This window comes from Solea solea, chromosome 10 (assembly GCF_958295425.1).
Source record: "Solea solea chromosome 10, fSolSol10.1, whole genome shotgun sequence".
Lineage (NCBI taxonomy): Eukaryota > Metazoa > Chordata > Actinopteri > Pleuronectiformes > Soleidae > Solea > Solea solea.
Window position 1 is genome coordinate 17,890,376 of NC_081143.1, and position 15,077 is coordinate 17,905,452.

Below are 15,077 nucleotides of genomic sequence, written 5' to 3' on the forward strand. Positions count from 1 at the left end.
CACATCTTCTGTCTGTGCCTCGATCATCCTTAAAGTTTCAGATCTCACCCGGTAGGTGACAGGAGGCCATGAGAAGCTTATTATGCACCACCTCAGTTCAGTGATTTGTCAATCATCTCTGACATTTTTCAAACAAATAAATGCCAAACAATATGTCCACTCCAACGTTTTCCACATACTGAATTAAATATGTAATGATTATTATTATTGAACAAAAACAGCAACCTTGTTGTCAGCATGTTCCATTATTTCAAGAGACAAAATAAACATTGTGAATCAATAATATGAGACAATTCATTGAGCAATTCAGTTGGTCAGGAAAATAATCATTACTGGCAGCTGTATGTCAATGTACTTGACAACCGTTTGTTGATAAATAACTGAGTAACCGAAATGGATAACACTTTTGCAAACTACAACGACACGGGAGGATGAACAAAAACAGTCTGTACATGTCTCTGCATGTCATATCCTCCCATGATGAGCACCAGTGTCCCCACACATTACACAAAGGGAAGTAATGACTCATTTCTCACTACCATTTTGTTACGTCAACACTGTGAGAAACTTGGGTTTCGACAAATGACGGCACACGCAACTGAAATTAGTTCTGTATGAAAACACCCGAGACTTTAAAGTACATCCTCTTTGTTCATCTTTAAGTCAGAACTGGGGCTTTAAGCACAGCTTGGCACAGAAAAACTACACATGTATAAGGAAAATAAGCGCTACCTCTGTTCAATGAATCATAAACACACACATATTTGTTTCCACCTGAGTCTCAAGGGAAACAGGTAGCTGCTTGGATTACAGGAATGTGGCACTGGACAAAGGAGAAAGTAGGGAGGGACTGGAGTAACAACTGAGACACTGTGTGGAAGCATTTTCACTGGAAGCAGCTTAGAGGCACACCAGACCCCCAAAAAGAGAGACAGGGTGTGTGTGTGTGTGTGTGTGTGAGAGTGAGACAGAATGATGTGCCAGTCCCCTCAAAAAATAGAATGAAACAAGTGTTTAGAATAAATTGTTAAAACCATACAGACATTTCTATGTGTGTGCAGTAGAAGTGCACAATGAACTTGAAAAACCTACCTTCATTATAAATTACTAGTGATGCAATGTCCTTCGTGTGTGAGTGTCATTTGAGGTAATGAGTGAACTATACCTTTAATTACAACAATTGGGGGTTAAAAAAAACAATACATGAGAAGATGACAGGCCAAGTCAGCTCTACTGTATTAACGGCAGATTACAAAACTGCATTCACAGTCATCACAACCAGCTGACTCGTCAACACTCTAAATGTGCCCATATATTCAAGTGGGTTAAATATTAATGCAGTGTATTTCTTACTTTAGTTAAACGTTTCTTGTATTGGTACTATACATTCATTTTTTAACTATGTTAGATTATTGTAATGCTCTTCACACAGGATTTTCCCAACAATCTCTAGGTTGTCTCCAACTCGTGCAGAACACAGCAGCCAGAATTCAAACACACAAACATCATTTACCGATTTGCTCATTGACTTAAACAACCAACAGGACTCTCAGGTCATCAGCTTTCTTCTTATTGTCCACAGAATAAAATCAATAATAGGTGAGTGGACCTTCAGTTATTGAGGTCCTTTACTTTACAGTAGAGCAGGCTACCTCTTGACCATCACTACAACGTTTACCTTCAAGGAGTAAACTAAAAACACAGCTTTGGAAAGAAAAGTAAGAAAAATATTACTACTGTTGTTTCATACTATGATTTCAATTTAAAAAACGATACAACTGTTTAGCCCCATTGCTCGTATTCATTTACAGCGATCATGAAGCCGATTGGGTCAACTCCTTTTGTTTAAATGGCTTCATGTCGTGGCTATTTGAACTCTCTTGTAAGTGTGTTGGTAATCCCTTGCTCGCCTGCAGATTACCACGTTTCTCATCACATGTCTCTCTTGACTTATGTCAATTGAAGTCACCCATTGGTTTGTGCACTCCCATTTTAATGATCTGTTTTTAAGATTAATGTATTATTTTAGTCAGAGAATTTAAAACAGAGGTTTACAGTACACGGGGCACACTTATTACGAGTGAGCCAGTTTCTCCACTGCACGTCCACCCACATACTGTACCCAGGAACCTGAACTATGGTACTAGCTGTCAATTACAGTGTTCATGCCTTGACACATGCCGTAATTTATAGTTTATTTTAATCTAATGAGACTGTCATTTACTAAATAAATATCAACAAGGACCTCAAACTATTGACTATAAACTCCTTAGGAAAATCTGAGATTATAAAAACAAGTTTTTCTCATAAACTTAAATACAGCTCAGCTCATAGACGCAGAGACCATTTTTATACATAGTCCACCATATTCTCTTCAGGGTTAAATAAGTAGAGTTGAATGTAAGATGCTTTGATTTATTTTTCAGTCACTGAACGGTTTTGTGCCATCTTATATCTCCAATTTCCTCATTCCAAATTCTACATCTAGACTCTTCACATCCTTTGATCAGCTGCTTCTCTCTGTTCCTCATTCACAGTCAGTCGATATCTGAAAGTGACAGAGCTGCTTTTCCACTGCTGCTCTTATCCAATCTGCTGCCTCTGCTAAATCTGGCCTGTATCGGAACCCTCATTATAAATGACTTACTGATATAACTGTTGGCACCATATTTAAATGACTGAATCCAGGTTTAATATCTCTGTCATCACTTCATTTCAGTATAATGGTTGTTGTTCATCTTGACTTGGTACATGTGGTACCTGTCCTCAAGAGAGAAGTAATATAAGCCAATAATCAGTGTCATATGGAAAAACAATAGAGAGAAGCTGTCACACAATGTAGACGTGTGAGTGAGTGTTTTTAGTCCATTTGCCCTGGAGCTGTTCTGAACACTTAGCATGTTGAGCATGCAGACCATCAGTGGCAGGTCCATCCACCACCTCTTGCTACCTTTCTGTTATTTTCTCACAAAAACTAATCCTAAAATGCAAACAAGAAATAAAATAGCAACTGTAGATAAAAATTCCAGTGTTTTATTTGTCTTTCAAATCTATCATACGTTACCTCAGTGACTCAGAAGACGCAATTATGTTAGTGTTAAGATTTGTTTTTTTTGTTCTATTCGGACAGTTTTCTTTCTCTCTGTGTCACTATGAGGAACGACTGTTTTAACTGCTGCAGATTATCCCTCATTCATCCAGTACAGCACAGTACTGCACGTTAATCTAGTTATTCTAGTCTCAGTGTACAACCTGTGCCCTGTTGAAGACACTTGACTGAGTGCCAGATTTGGTAAGGCAAACAATTAAAAACAACAAAATTAACTTGAAATGAATCAACTTGACGTATAAAGTGACATTGTTCAAATGTGAAACAAGATAAAAAACACAAAACATTGAATGTCTCTGTGCATTGTAACCTGTACAATGGCAATAAAGTTGAATCGAAAATGATCGAAATAAGAATAATAGAGGAAAACAAAAGTCTTCCAGTAACATTTTGCGTCCTAGACAATCGGCAGAGAATTTAGACCCAGCAGACGAAGAGTAAATCTCATTATGTAACATCCAGTGACAGACCTGGAGTATTCAAAACCACTAGAGAGTCTGACATCACATGTTGCTATTGAGATCCCCACAATACAAATATAACTTAGGTTGCCTAATTAAGTTTTGGAGAAACGAATACTTAATCTAGATTACTCACTTGAAATAAATACAGTTACATTTAAATGGAAACATTTGAAGGGACTGCCGTTTTGTCTTTTTTAACAGCAAAATGTAAAACAAAAAAATCTCCACTACATAAATATATCATTTGATCTGTGTCTATGAGTTACATTAAAGCGCTCCTATTTCTTCTCCTGCAACACTACAAATGTAGAAATATGGCCACAATAGAGAAGTAACTTGCAGACACCAAAGCCATGCCCCTGTGTCCTGTTAGCCTGCAAACATGTTGTCTCACGTAATCAGTACCTTTATGGTCAATGTACGACTTCCCTATTGCCTGCACTCTTGTTTTGATTACACTCTCCATTCTCTCTCTCTCTCTCTCTCTCCTGCAGTGACCCTGGTTTTCAATTAATCTGATTACCCTAAAAAAAAAAGAAAAAACTGCAACAGAGCAAACAAAAAGTGAATGAGATGAAAGAAGTAACGAGGAAAATGATAGGAAGGGACACTAAAGCGAGTGAGGCAGGGTCAACTGGATGCAACCACACATTCAATAAGCTCCACACTGGTCAGTGGACTCAGCATTGAATCTGGATTGAATGCCCCCCCGCCCCCTTCCCGTTAAATGGTCAGTGCCTGCTCAAAACACACTGTTTTGTTCCCTTTCTGTCAAGTAATCTTTCATGATCCCCCCCCATTACAGCAGGCTGGCTGCAGTACGGTTACTACTTACCCCGTTAACTAGAGAGGGGAGTCCATGGTCAGCAGCCCCCCCGGCGTTCCACCAGCCTAAACCTCACCAAGGGCCAAGTCTGTTGTCCTCACACACCTACACACACACATAAGCATGCACGCATGCACACACACATATACACAGGTGTTCTTTCAAAAGGTAAGTAGAGGATAGTCCAAAGGGTGAGTCTCTGTTTGTTGAATAGTCCAAAGAGAGGCTGAGGAGTGGAGCACCACTTCACAAGACTGCACCAGCTGCCTGGTTTCACCTACAGTGCCTCTCTCTCTCTCTCTCTCTCTCTCTCTCTCGCTCTCTCTCTCTCTCTGTCCCTCCCTCTCTCTCTCTTCCTCTGTGTCCCACTCACACACTCAAACACACACACACACACAAACTCAAGCACAGACCCTGCACCTCACACCCGCACACTGTCCGTCTCTGACTGCTCGGGTTTTGCCGGCTGACTCGTATTCACACAGTGAGAGCCCAGATCAGGCAACAGTTGTTGAATTCATGGCACCGCCTCTCCCCCCCCCCCCTCCCTCTGCCTTTCTGCGGTCGCCTAGCAACTGGCTTCTGTGGGTGGGGCTTGCAAGAGTCCTCACATTGCTGCACTCTCTGCTCTCAGCTGCCGCCTACTCAGGCTATATTTGCATATTACGCTCCGTCCCGCCTCTGTCTGCTTCTGCTGTAGAAGAGGCCAGTGTGTTGTGTGGGCTTTTGTGGAGGGGTAGAGGGCGCGAGGGAGGGAGGTGACTGTTGTCCCTGAAACTGAAACAGTTTGTCTTCAGTGATGCAGCAGATTCCCCAAGAATGGTCAAAAAGAAAACACACAGTGCAGAGAGCAGAGAAGATATATATTCTGCTGGAATTGTCAAGAGGATAAACTTAATTTGAGTTTAGTTTAATTAAAAAAAAAAAAAAAAGAGAGAGGTTACTTCTTAAGTCACACCACCCCAACTGGGTTACCGCTCAAACAGGGGACATATATTCTGAAACACTGGTTAATCCAATAAAGACATCACTCATCTTACTCAGTGCAATCTCCTTAATACAGAATTTGGATTAAGGACTGAAGAGGCGCAAACTCTTCCAGTTGGAGCTGCAGAAGTGGTCTGATCTTGGCTGTTTAGTTCCTCGGGGTTGGAATCAGTCTCTACAGTCCTTCATTTTGCATTAAATCCAATGGTCTCACAATGACAGAGTATCCTGTGAGCCTACAGTCAACCTCTGAGGGTACAGTATCAACTCTGACGCTACATGACTCAATAACCGAAATGACGACTGCATGGACAAAGCATGATGTGATATATATATTATTTTTTTAATTTAATTTATTTTTTACAGATAATAAAGAGCTACTCTAAACCAGGAAGTGACTAGTGTGCATCCATTAATTTTTGGTTGAGTGTTGAGTGTTATTCCAGTGTTAATGTGATAACTCTGCTGTATGGAATTTTATAATGATGAAGGGAAAAAAGAGAGAGGAGGTGTAAATGATGAAGAGGAGGCGAGAGATGTGATCCAAGATCAGGAAGCCAAATAAAACCTAATTATGTGGAATGGAATGTACCCTTCAAACTATCCCCGTACTCTCTCTCTCTCTATCCTTTTTGGTTTCTTTCTCCGTCACTTCTCAAAGATGTTGGCAGTGGCTCAACCAATGGCCTGTGGCTATTTGTTTATGTGCAATTTGTTCGAGGGCTGGCCCCTCTCCTTCTTTTCACAGAAGCCATTTACAATTCTATTCATGTCTACCTGCCTCGTTCAGATGGCAAGGCAGAGTTATGGCCTTTCACAAAGTGTCAACGCAGTTAAATTGGTGCTATTCTTAGTGGGGGATGACACTGTTGTATCACTTTCCATAGTGATGTATAACAGAAAGTAGGTGCAGTATTTAAGTGATGTGGGTCAGTGACAAAGAGATGATGAAAATCAGCAACACACCCCTCTACAAGACCAATGGACACTTGAAGCTTCAGTATGGAACCTCTACAACCCCCTGTGGATTTTTGAGTAATTACCAAAACACTCTGTTGTGTCTAAGACCCTGCAGTCCATGACCTACTTTTTTCTTCCCTGCTCCTGCCCACACTCTCTCTCACACACAAACCCAGACACAAAGTGAGAAAGAGAAGAGAAGGAAGCGATGCTGTCTCCGATTACTGTACGTGTATATCTGTCTTTTACCTTATCGCTACTGCATCCAGGAAACTTAATTGGAGCTGTGCGGTGAAGGAAACAGCAGCAGCTCTAGGGAGCCCACAGTTGCTGTTGGTGAATAAAAACATTTTCGATATTGCTCGATTGATCGCGTGTGCAATCAGGATTGTGATTAAAATACAAGTGCAAAGTCCTGCTGAACATCCAGGAATACTTGTGCCATGTGCTTCTTCTACCTGCTCAGTGGCCGCAGACACAGAAATAAAAAACATAAAACTGCTATATTGAGAAATACAGATGAAAGTCATGTGGAGCTGCTAGGCTTAATCAGCATTGTGTGAACTAATATTGGCAATGGTTTGAACGTAACAGACATTCCTTTATATTTAAATGTTATGCTCTGCAGCTCTAGGCGAATACATACACACCTTCATACACATGCACTATTATTCACTCCACGCTGTATTTAAAAACACAAATCTAACCAATGTGCGTGTTGCACAGTTCAGCTGAAGTAGCTCTGTGGGGAATCTCGACCAGCTGCTGGAGTTCGCACTGCAGCACAACAAATGATAGAGAGGAGGAGGGTGGGGGTAGAGACAGAGAAGAGCGAGAGAGGGAGAGGCCCGGCACAATTTGAGAGAAAGAGAGAAAAAGGAGAGCAGTGGAAGCTAACATGGGGTGAGGCAGGGAGACTCTTCAGAGTTGTTAGTCAGCTTTTTTGGACAGAGCAAGGGAAATGCCAAGAACGCTGCTGTTTCTAGATACACTGAGATGTGTGCAAACATACATTTGCATTTAATATTGAATACTTTATGATGCAGTTGATAGAGTTCCTGCCCCTGGTAGTTTTTCCAAAACTCATGTCATCATGCCATGTATTTGATGAGGCTATGGGGCTGAACAGGAGCAAAAAACACTAAGGATTGGAGGACTGTTCTATATGTATATCTGAACATATTAACTGCACAACTTGAAACTGTAAAAGAGAAGGTCAGATTCAGAGCGAGTGAATGAGGCCAAGTGAAATGAAAAGCCCGGAATCTGCAGAATATTCACTGCTATCTTAGTTTTATCAGACGTGAGTAAAAAAAAAAGTACCACCATGACTTACTGCATCTAAATGACTAATATTTGAGACTGTCATTGCACTTAAGGGTCCAAAGTGTCAAATTTAGGTGAAATTATTTTTGTTTCGCCAAATAATTCCCCATTTAGCAAGGACATCTCTAAAATCTCAGCATTTAACAGTGGAGTCTGGTGTATTTAGTGACAGCACTGCTGAAAGCCGGCGATCGTGAACCGAATCACAAACCCGTTCAGCTGTACTTAATTCAGTGACTGCAGGAAGTACTGAACTAATCTTTTTAATTAAACAAATCACTGATTCTAATGATTTGGTAGACCGAAAACAACTGCTTTGCTCGTCACTAGTTTTATTACTATAGTAATGTAGTAAAATAACGTGCCTGATGCCAAACCGAGCAGAGTCGAGCCAAGTCGTGCTACACCTATATAATGGAAAATACAGGCTGCCCTACATACCCTATCCAGACATACACAGAACTAACACACAGATTCGCTGGTGTACTGCAAACAAATGGGGCTACAAATAGCTTTGTATGAACTTCCTCTAACTTATTATTGTCCCTAATCCAATGCGAACAATGTAAACCACTTCATGCTGACAGCCAGACACATCAGACCACAAGAGATCTGTTCTGCTATCGTCCATGATGAATAGCAATGTTTGATCAGCTCTTACATAGTCACAGTAAATACAAGTAGCAACACACCAAGTAACCAAAGACTATTTTGTAGGACGTTCCTCACGTCAACTAAGTTCAGGAAGAGCCACTTCTGCAGTGTGACAAATGTACCTGTTGGTGCCAGTATGGCAGTGATATGAGTGAAAACAGGTCAGTGGGTTAGTCGAGCCTGCAGGGGGAAAGCTGTATAGGTTTCGATTACTGCTCCCATGGTTAGATTGCATCGGCGTATGGAAGGACACAATGGATATGAATGTCAGGCCAGTGTCACGTGTGAGGAGAAAATTGAGAGAGGAAGCTCTAAAGTATAGGTAATAATAATGATAATAATGATAATAATAAATAGCTGTAGCAAATATAACTAAGAGAATGTGAAGGGACGTTGGTCACACTAATCATTCAATGGACAGATCCGAGGTCAGACCATGTAGTGTAGTTTAAAGCAGCTTAGACAAACAGGTAATATCTCCATTATGTGCAAACTAACACAGGTTATGGGTCACTTAAGCCTCTCAATGCAATACTGTGTGAAAGCTGATGTTTATTTTGTTCCAACTTACGCAGACCAACTTCCCCTTCTAAAAAAAAGGTCTTTAGTAAAAAGAGACATAAGCAGCACTGAACATTGTCCTCGTCAGCTGAGCAAGCCTGGCAAACTTCTGACTGACAACAGATCAAAGCCTATTGATCAACGCGTCACCACACCATTCATCCATCAAATCACTACACCAGACCAATGGCAGAGCAGATGACAGAGGAATCAATGTGGAGGTGAGGCAGAGGAGAATAAAGACAAGTGTGTCTCTTGATTGAAATTGAGATTAGAGAGGAAGGAGATGTGACAGAAAGGTCTGAGAGAAGTTAAACCCAACACTCAATGTTTTTGACAGGAGCTGAAGAAGAACTACACAGCTTCAGCAGGATGTTCAACATTTCAATGGCAATGTTTATCTTCCTCTATTAAAAGGTTACAGTGGGTAAAGCGGTGACACTTTGTGGGAGCTGAAATGAAAACGGTGCGACTTAAAAAGGGCAGCTAATTATCCTCACAGACAGGTGAGAAAACACTCAACCATGAAAGGAGTTAGTGACCAGGAGCATAGAATACAAGTGCACTTATTCACAAGCAGTGATGCCGTGTTGCCGTGTCTGAATGGCAATAAGACAATAATAGTTTTAATTTCTTTGTCAATATTCTTTCTTAACTTGTTAATGGTTTAAAGAAAATATATTATATAGCAGTAGCACTTCACCATGGTAACATTTGAAACAAAATTACTCTTCTTTACTCACAGTTCTCGTTTACATGTCAAAAGGTTTATGAGCAAACTGTGGTTACTGTGTGCGCTTCTTTGTGTCATGGTGTTGTGACAATGCGGGGACACAATTTTACTGAAACACCTGTTGAAACAGTTTGTACAATAAAAGTGTTCCTCTAGATCACTGACTGAAGCAACTCTGAAGCAACATTATGTGTAACTCTGATCTGTAACCTTTCTACAAACCCCCAGTTGTCAACCTGTTATACGTCTGTAAGTTCTTCAGTGCAACAATCTTGATAACCTCACACAAGTTAGATTTTTTTTTTTTTTACCATTAATAGTGGTGTAGGACAGTCACATTTATGCTTTGTCTTATTTATGTATACCACAATACACAAATACCTGAGTTGCAAAGCATTGTGTTCATTTACATGACGTTGTTAAATCATGTTTTAAATATCCAATGACGTCACTGGCTCTTCAGTGGCACAAGAGCGAGAAAGGTTGCAAAGGAGGAGGCAGTGAACCAGAACTGAGCTCCTGTGACAGCTTTTATATGCAGGCCACACATCACAGGACAATCAGCGACCTAATTAAACAAACAGAAAGAAAATGAGGGAGAAAGGGGGGAAGAAAGAGGGAAGAAATAGAGGGGAGAAAGAGAGGGATGAACCGATTGAGTGTCGGGACAAAAAGAAGAAGAAAAAGAGAAAACTGGGCCTCAAACAAACAAAAATCTGCAATGAGAGAGTGGGAATGAGATGACGTTTAGAAAATCAATGATTAAAACAGCCACCGCCTAAATAAACTACTGACTGCAGATGAGAATTGAAAGGAATGGAGGAATAGTAACAAGCATGGTGAAGAGCGGCGGTGCTGTGTTCTGCACATCGGCCTTGAGCAATGCTGCTTGGAAATGCTGGCTCAGATTTGGGGGCACAGAGAAGGATATTAGGGGCAGTAGTGCTGTTGCAAGCAATCCAGTTCATCCGTTTGAAAAGCAGAAGATAATGTCTGTGGAAATCAAGACAGACACATGAACAGCGGAGCTCTGGCCACACATCAAGCACTGGTTAGGGGAGATAACAATGGACAGAGACAGAGAGAGAGAGAGACAGCAAATTAACGAGGGAGGGAGGTTAAGGCTTAGAAATAAGAAAAGGATTTTTTGGATCACACAAAACTACATTCAGAGGTGGTTAGTGAATGCAATGTGTCCAATGAGGAAAATCAGCATTATAGTGAAACTATTTATAAGCCACCACCACAATATTAACATTGACTGCCAACATGATTTTTTGTTCTCTAAATGTTAAAATTTTAATTCATGTTACACCTGCATCTTCTCTCTCTTCCTCAATAAGAAAGTCCAGTGGCCTACATCTAAACTCATGAAGATACAATGACCTGGATTACTGATCTCTCTCTCTCCTACTCATGAGAATACACAGACACACAAAAGTAGAGTCACAGTCAGACTTGTTAAAAACAAGGATGTCGGTGCACATTAGCATACAGCATGAGTAAGTGAGATCAACTGAATTCATCCTCTTTACTGTTATTGTGTAGCACAACGAAAGTGCTTTTGTGACAACCCCAGAGGTGCATTTAAAATCCCAAGAGAAACAAAGAACAAACAAACCCAGAAATAAGAAAGGTAATTTAAAAGCAGAACGATCATTTAAAAAGAGATCACACGTGTGAACAGTCTCATTTCTTGCTGTTAACTTGTGATCGCATCTCTCAGGACGGACATGAATACCAGGTCTGAACCATGGACCATAGTCAACGATAACGGGTTCATTTCTTTTTTGAGGCCATGACAACACTCTCAGTGGAGAAATACAAACTGGGGAAGTAAAAGAGAAATATAACTGTGCCTGTTTCCAAAGCCAGATGAAATGACAGATTATATTCTGACTCAGATGTGTGACACTATCTATGTAAGGCAGAGAACGAAACACGTGAATCTGCTGTGACTGAGAGGGTCATTTTGAAGTGGAATTTATTCTTAATAAAGAAACGTAACAGGGCATTATTACCAGGTGTGTGGTTTGCTATTTAATAAATGTTTATTTGAGGAAATACGTTTGAAAATCTGTGTTTTACATTTTCTGTAATATTCTATTCTATTCTATTCTATTCACATTTGCTGTAATAAACAACCGCAAGTACTTATCGGTCTTATGCTGAACATTGTGACCCTTCCTTCTTCATTCGGTGGAGGAGGGACAGCTATACATGTTGTTTGTTTTGCACTTAGTTCTGTTTTTCAGGGGACAAGGACACAAGCACCCTGACAGAATGAGAAGTAAAGTGTGAAAGCGGTTGTCATCGTTATAAGAAAAGACAGAGTAGCTGCATAAACGCAAATACACACATGAAAGACGGGGACCTTTTAACCCTGAGATCTAAAGAAGATTGCACGAGTTGTCAGGAAAAGTTCCAGTGCATCCACAACTAAAGAGATGGATACAGTTCAGTTCAGAAGCACACACTGAAGCACCTGCATTGCCAAAGGGGGAAAACACATGAAAATTCAATCCTCTGAAGTGGTGCTTTCAACTTGCCCCTATCAAACACCTGGCCGTGTTCAAGAGTGGAAAGCTGGTGAAGACTACCATTGATCCATTTAGTGTGGACAAATCACGTTTTGTTTTGTTGCCCAAAATCACAAATTTGCCACACTCTACACCAGGGGTGCTCAGTACGTCGATCGCGATCTACCAGTCGATCGCAAAGGTAGCGTGGGTAGATCGCATAACGTTAAAAAAAAATAGACTTCAGCCTATCATCCATCCTGTCACTTGATTGATATACAGGGCAGCCAGTCAGCTGACATCTGACTTTTTCTGACACTTAGGTCACTGCGCATGTGCAAACAACGGCGCTAAGTGCAGCAGCAAAACTAACAAGATAGCTAGCGAGTTACCTCCAATTTTTCTCTTAAACTTAAGAAAGGGTATAAAAATGAGTGGGGGAGCTGGACCAAGTTAAAAGACAAAAACGTATCACTTTCATACAGAATGGGAGGATGGCTTTTGTTCACGATGACATTTTCGAAGTGCGTTTGATGATCATTTGTTAGTGTGCTTGAGGCTGGCTGTCAGCAGCTACTGTGCTGATTCCATTCAGTGCAAGTCATCAGAGTAAAGTCAGGTAATGACAAAAAATGTACATAGTTAATTGTGTTGTGTTGTGCAATATGGGCTCATGTGGTAATGCAAGGTACATCAACATACATTGTACATATAAAGAATTCTCAATATATTTATAAATAAATATATGTTTTGCATTTTTGTAGTAGGTAGATCATTTAGACTTGGTCATTTTATAAGTAGCTCGCATGCTGAAAAAGTGTGAGCACCCCTGCTCTACACGCTCAACTCTCCATCCACCTGCTCTAAGGCTGAAAACATATTTAAAAAAAAAAACATGGCAGCAGATTGATTTTCTAAGTGCAAAGTTTAAATGTTACTTTCAGCGCATAATTATCCTTATCAAATTACAGCAGCAGCATGAAGGTGGATTGCAAAAAAAAAGCTAACGTACTACCCGAGCCAGAAGCTTAAAAGGGAGAATTCTGCTGTGCTGTTTTTGAGAGCTGTCCACATCCTCTCCATGCACCTGGCAAAAAATGATAAGAGTGTAGAGAGAAAGCTGTGGAAAGTACAGGTGCTTCAAAAAAAATGTTTCTGCACAGAGACAAGATAAAGGTGAAAAAAATGATTCATCTCGGATGGCTTCTGCAAATCAAAGTGAAAATAGAGACCCCCGTCTTCACATTACAGTGTGTCATGACAGACCATCAGCCAAACTGAAATCAGTGCAGGTATATGTGTATACACGCTCATTTTCCACACATTTAATGTGTGTGTCAAAAAGCTCATGCTTCATGCTCTGCACCCAGATGCACTCCTGGCAGGAGGTGACCTCTGTCCTCTGACAGACGGTCGGAACCTGTGGCAACCCACACTCTGAAACTCCTATCTAAAAAAAACCTGCTCAAAGTCACAAAGGTCGTGTAAACTTCCAGAAAACTGCCAACAATTTTAAATGTATAATTAGGCAATATTCTCCTATCATTAATATGAATGTGCCAACAAAAAACACATTTTGTGGAATAAATTGTTATTTTTTTACTCTCTAACAAAGCATTCTTTCTCTGCATAACACAGAAGAAAGAGCTCTGGGAGACACAGGAAGAAAACGTAATCATGGGATTGGCTGAAGTAATCAAATGCCATTGAGCAGCATCATTTTTCAGAGAGTGGAAAGAGAATTGGCCCACTTGCATGTGCTAATGCTTCACAAAGTAGAGTAAGAGAATCTGAGAATGAAGCCAAAGAAAAGAAGATGCATAATGATGGGATAGTGAACGCACTATGAGAGTAAACATGATGTGTCGAAAGAATAAGTAATTACTGAGAGCCAAATGAGCATATTATGAGTTACAGCCACTGCTCCACAGTCAGATTATGAGAGAAAATCGTTTGTGTATGTCCATGAGAGAAAGATAGAGGAAAAAAGGAGAGAGGGAAAATCTTGGCATGGATGAGTGATTTTCATTAGCAGTCCTCCCCTATAGCTGGATAGTTACAGGATAATCATGTTGGCTTGGTGGCTGTGTGTCCTTGACTGTCATTGGTATGTCTCTGCTGGGCCTTGTCTCTATTCCAGTCTGAGCGTTTTTGTGTTTGACCTTTTCGAGCATAAATACTGACTTAGTCAGGACCAGTAGTCCTCATGGAGACCAAACAATTGACCTAATTTCTGAGAAACTGGGTAAATCTAGGGCTGAGATTAAATTGTGGAGAAGTTAAGGTTGCCAAAAATGGTGAGGCAGAAATGCTTGCGCTCTGCCAAATCAACATCAGTCCTTTTCAGTACAATTTGCCTCTTGTTTAAGATTTTTCAATAGCTGAAAAAATCTGACAAAAGTGACCACAATAAAGTCCCTCATTCTGCTCTCAGTATTTTTAAGCTTTTGGTGAAAGAATTAGAGAAAACAATGTAACAATGGTACTTGGACAGATTCACCTCTGCAACAACTAAATGTGCACTGATCTATTTTAAGCAGGACACCTCTGCTGTATTTTTCTATTGACACGGTCTACTGATTGACCTCCGCTTGAATAGAGTTAGAAAGATTTTGCAACTCCACAATACTTACTGATTTCCTCAAGGGTGTTTTCCAGAAGTCCGCAGCTTTGTGATTGAGGAGTGAAAATGACTGCATTTCTTTTACACACAAAGCTGTGTTGACGATAGTTTTCTTTTCACACTCTAGAAGTACAGAGTATTGTTTGCAGATAGCTTAAAAAGAAAAAAAAAATAGCAAGAAGGCAAAGATTAAAGGTGTTCAGTGAGGTGACACAGCCACCATCAATGTGTCCATACAGCAGTTCTGAACCTGGGAGCTGCAAAAGAAAACACTACTGCAAAGGGGCCACATGGGAGAATGATGGAGTAACCAAT

The 15,077-nt window shown here is 40.5% G+C and overlaps 1 protein-coding gene across 3 annotated transcripts in view; it reads right to left on the minus strand.

Moving 5' to 3' along the window:
- The window catches only part of rab11fip4b (RAB11 family interacting protein 4 (class II) b), a 43,859-nt gene that overhangs the window by 19,217 nt on the left and 9,565 nt on the right, over positions 1–15,077 (minus strand). The window contains exon 1 of one of the 3 annotated variants that reach the window (XM_058641091.1): positions 4,409–4,887. The exons of the other annotated variants lie outside the window; for them this stretch is intronic. The gene's annotated coding sequence lies outside the window, so the exon portion shown is untranslated. Of the gene's footprint in view, positions 1–4,408; positions 4,888–15,077 lie in introns of those variants that run through there. 3 annotated transcript variants of the gene reach the window in all.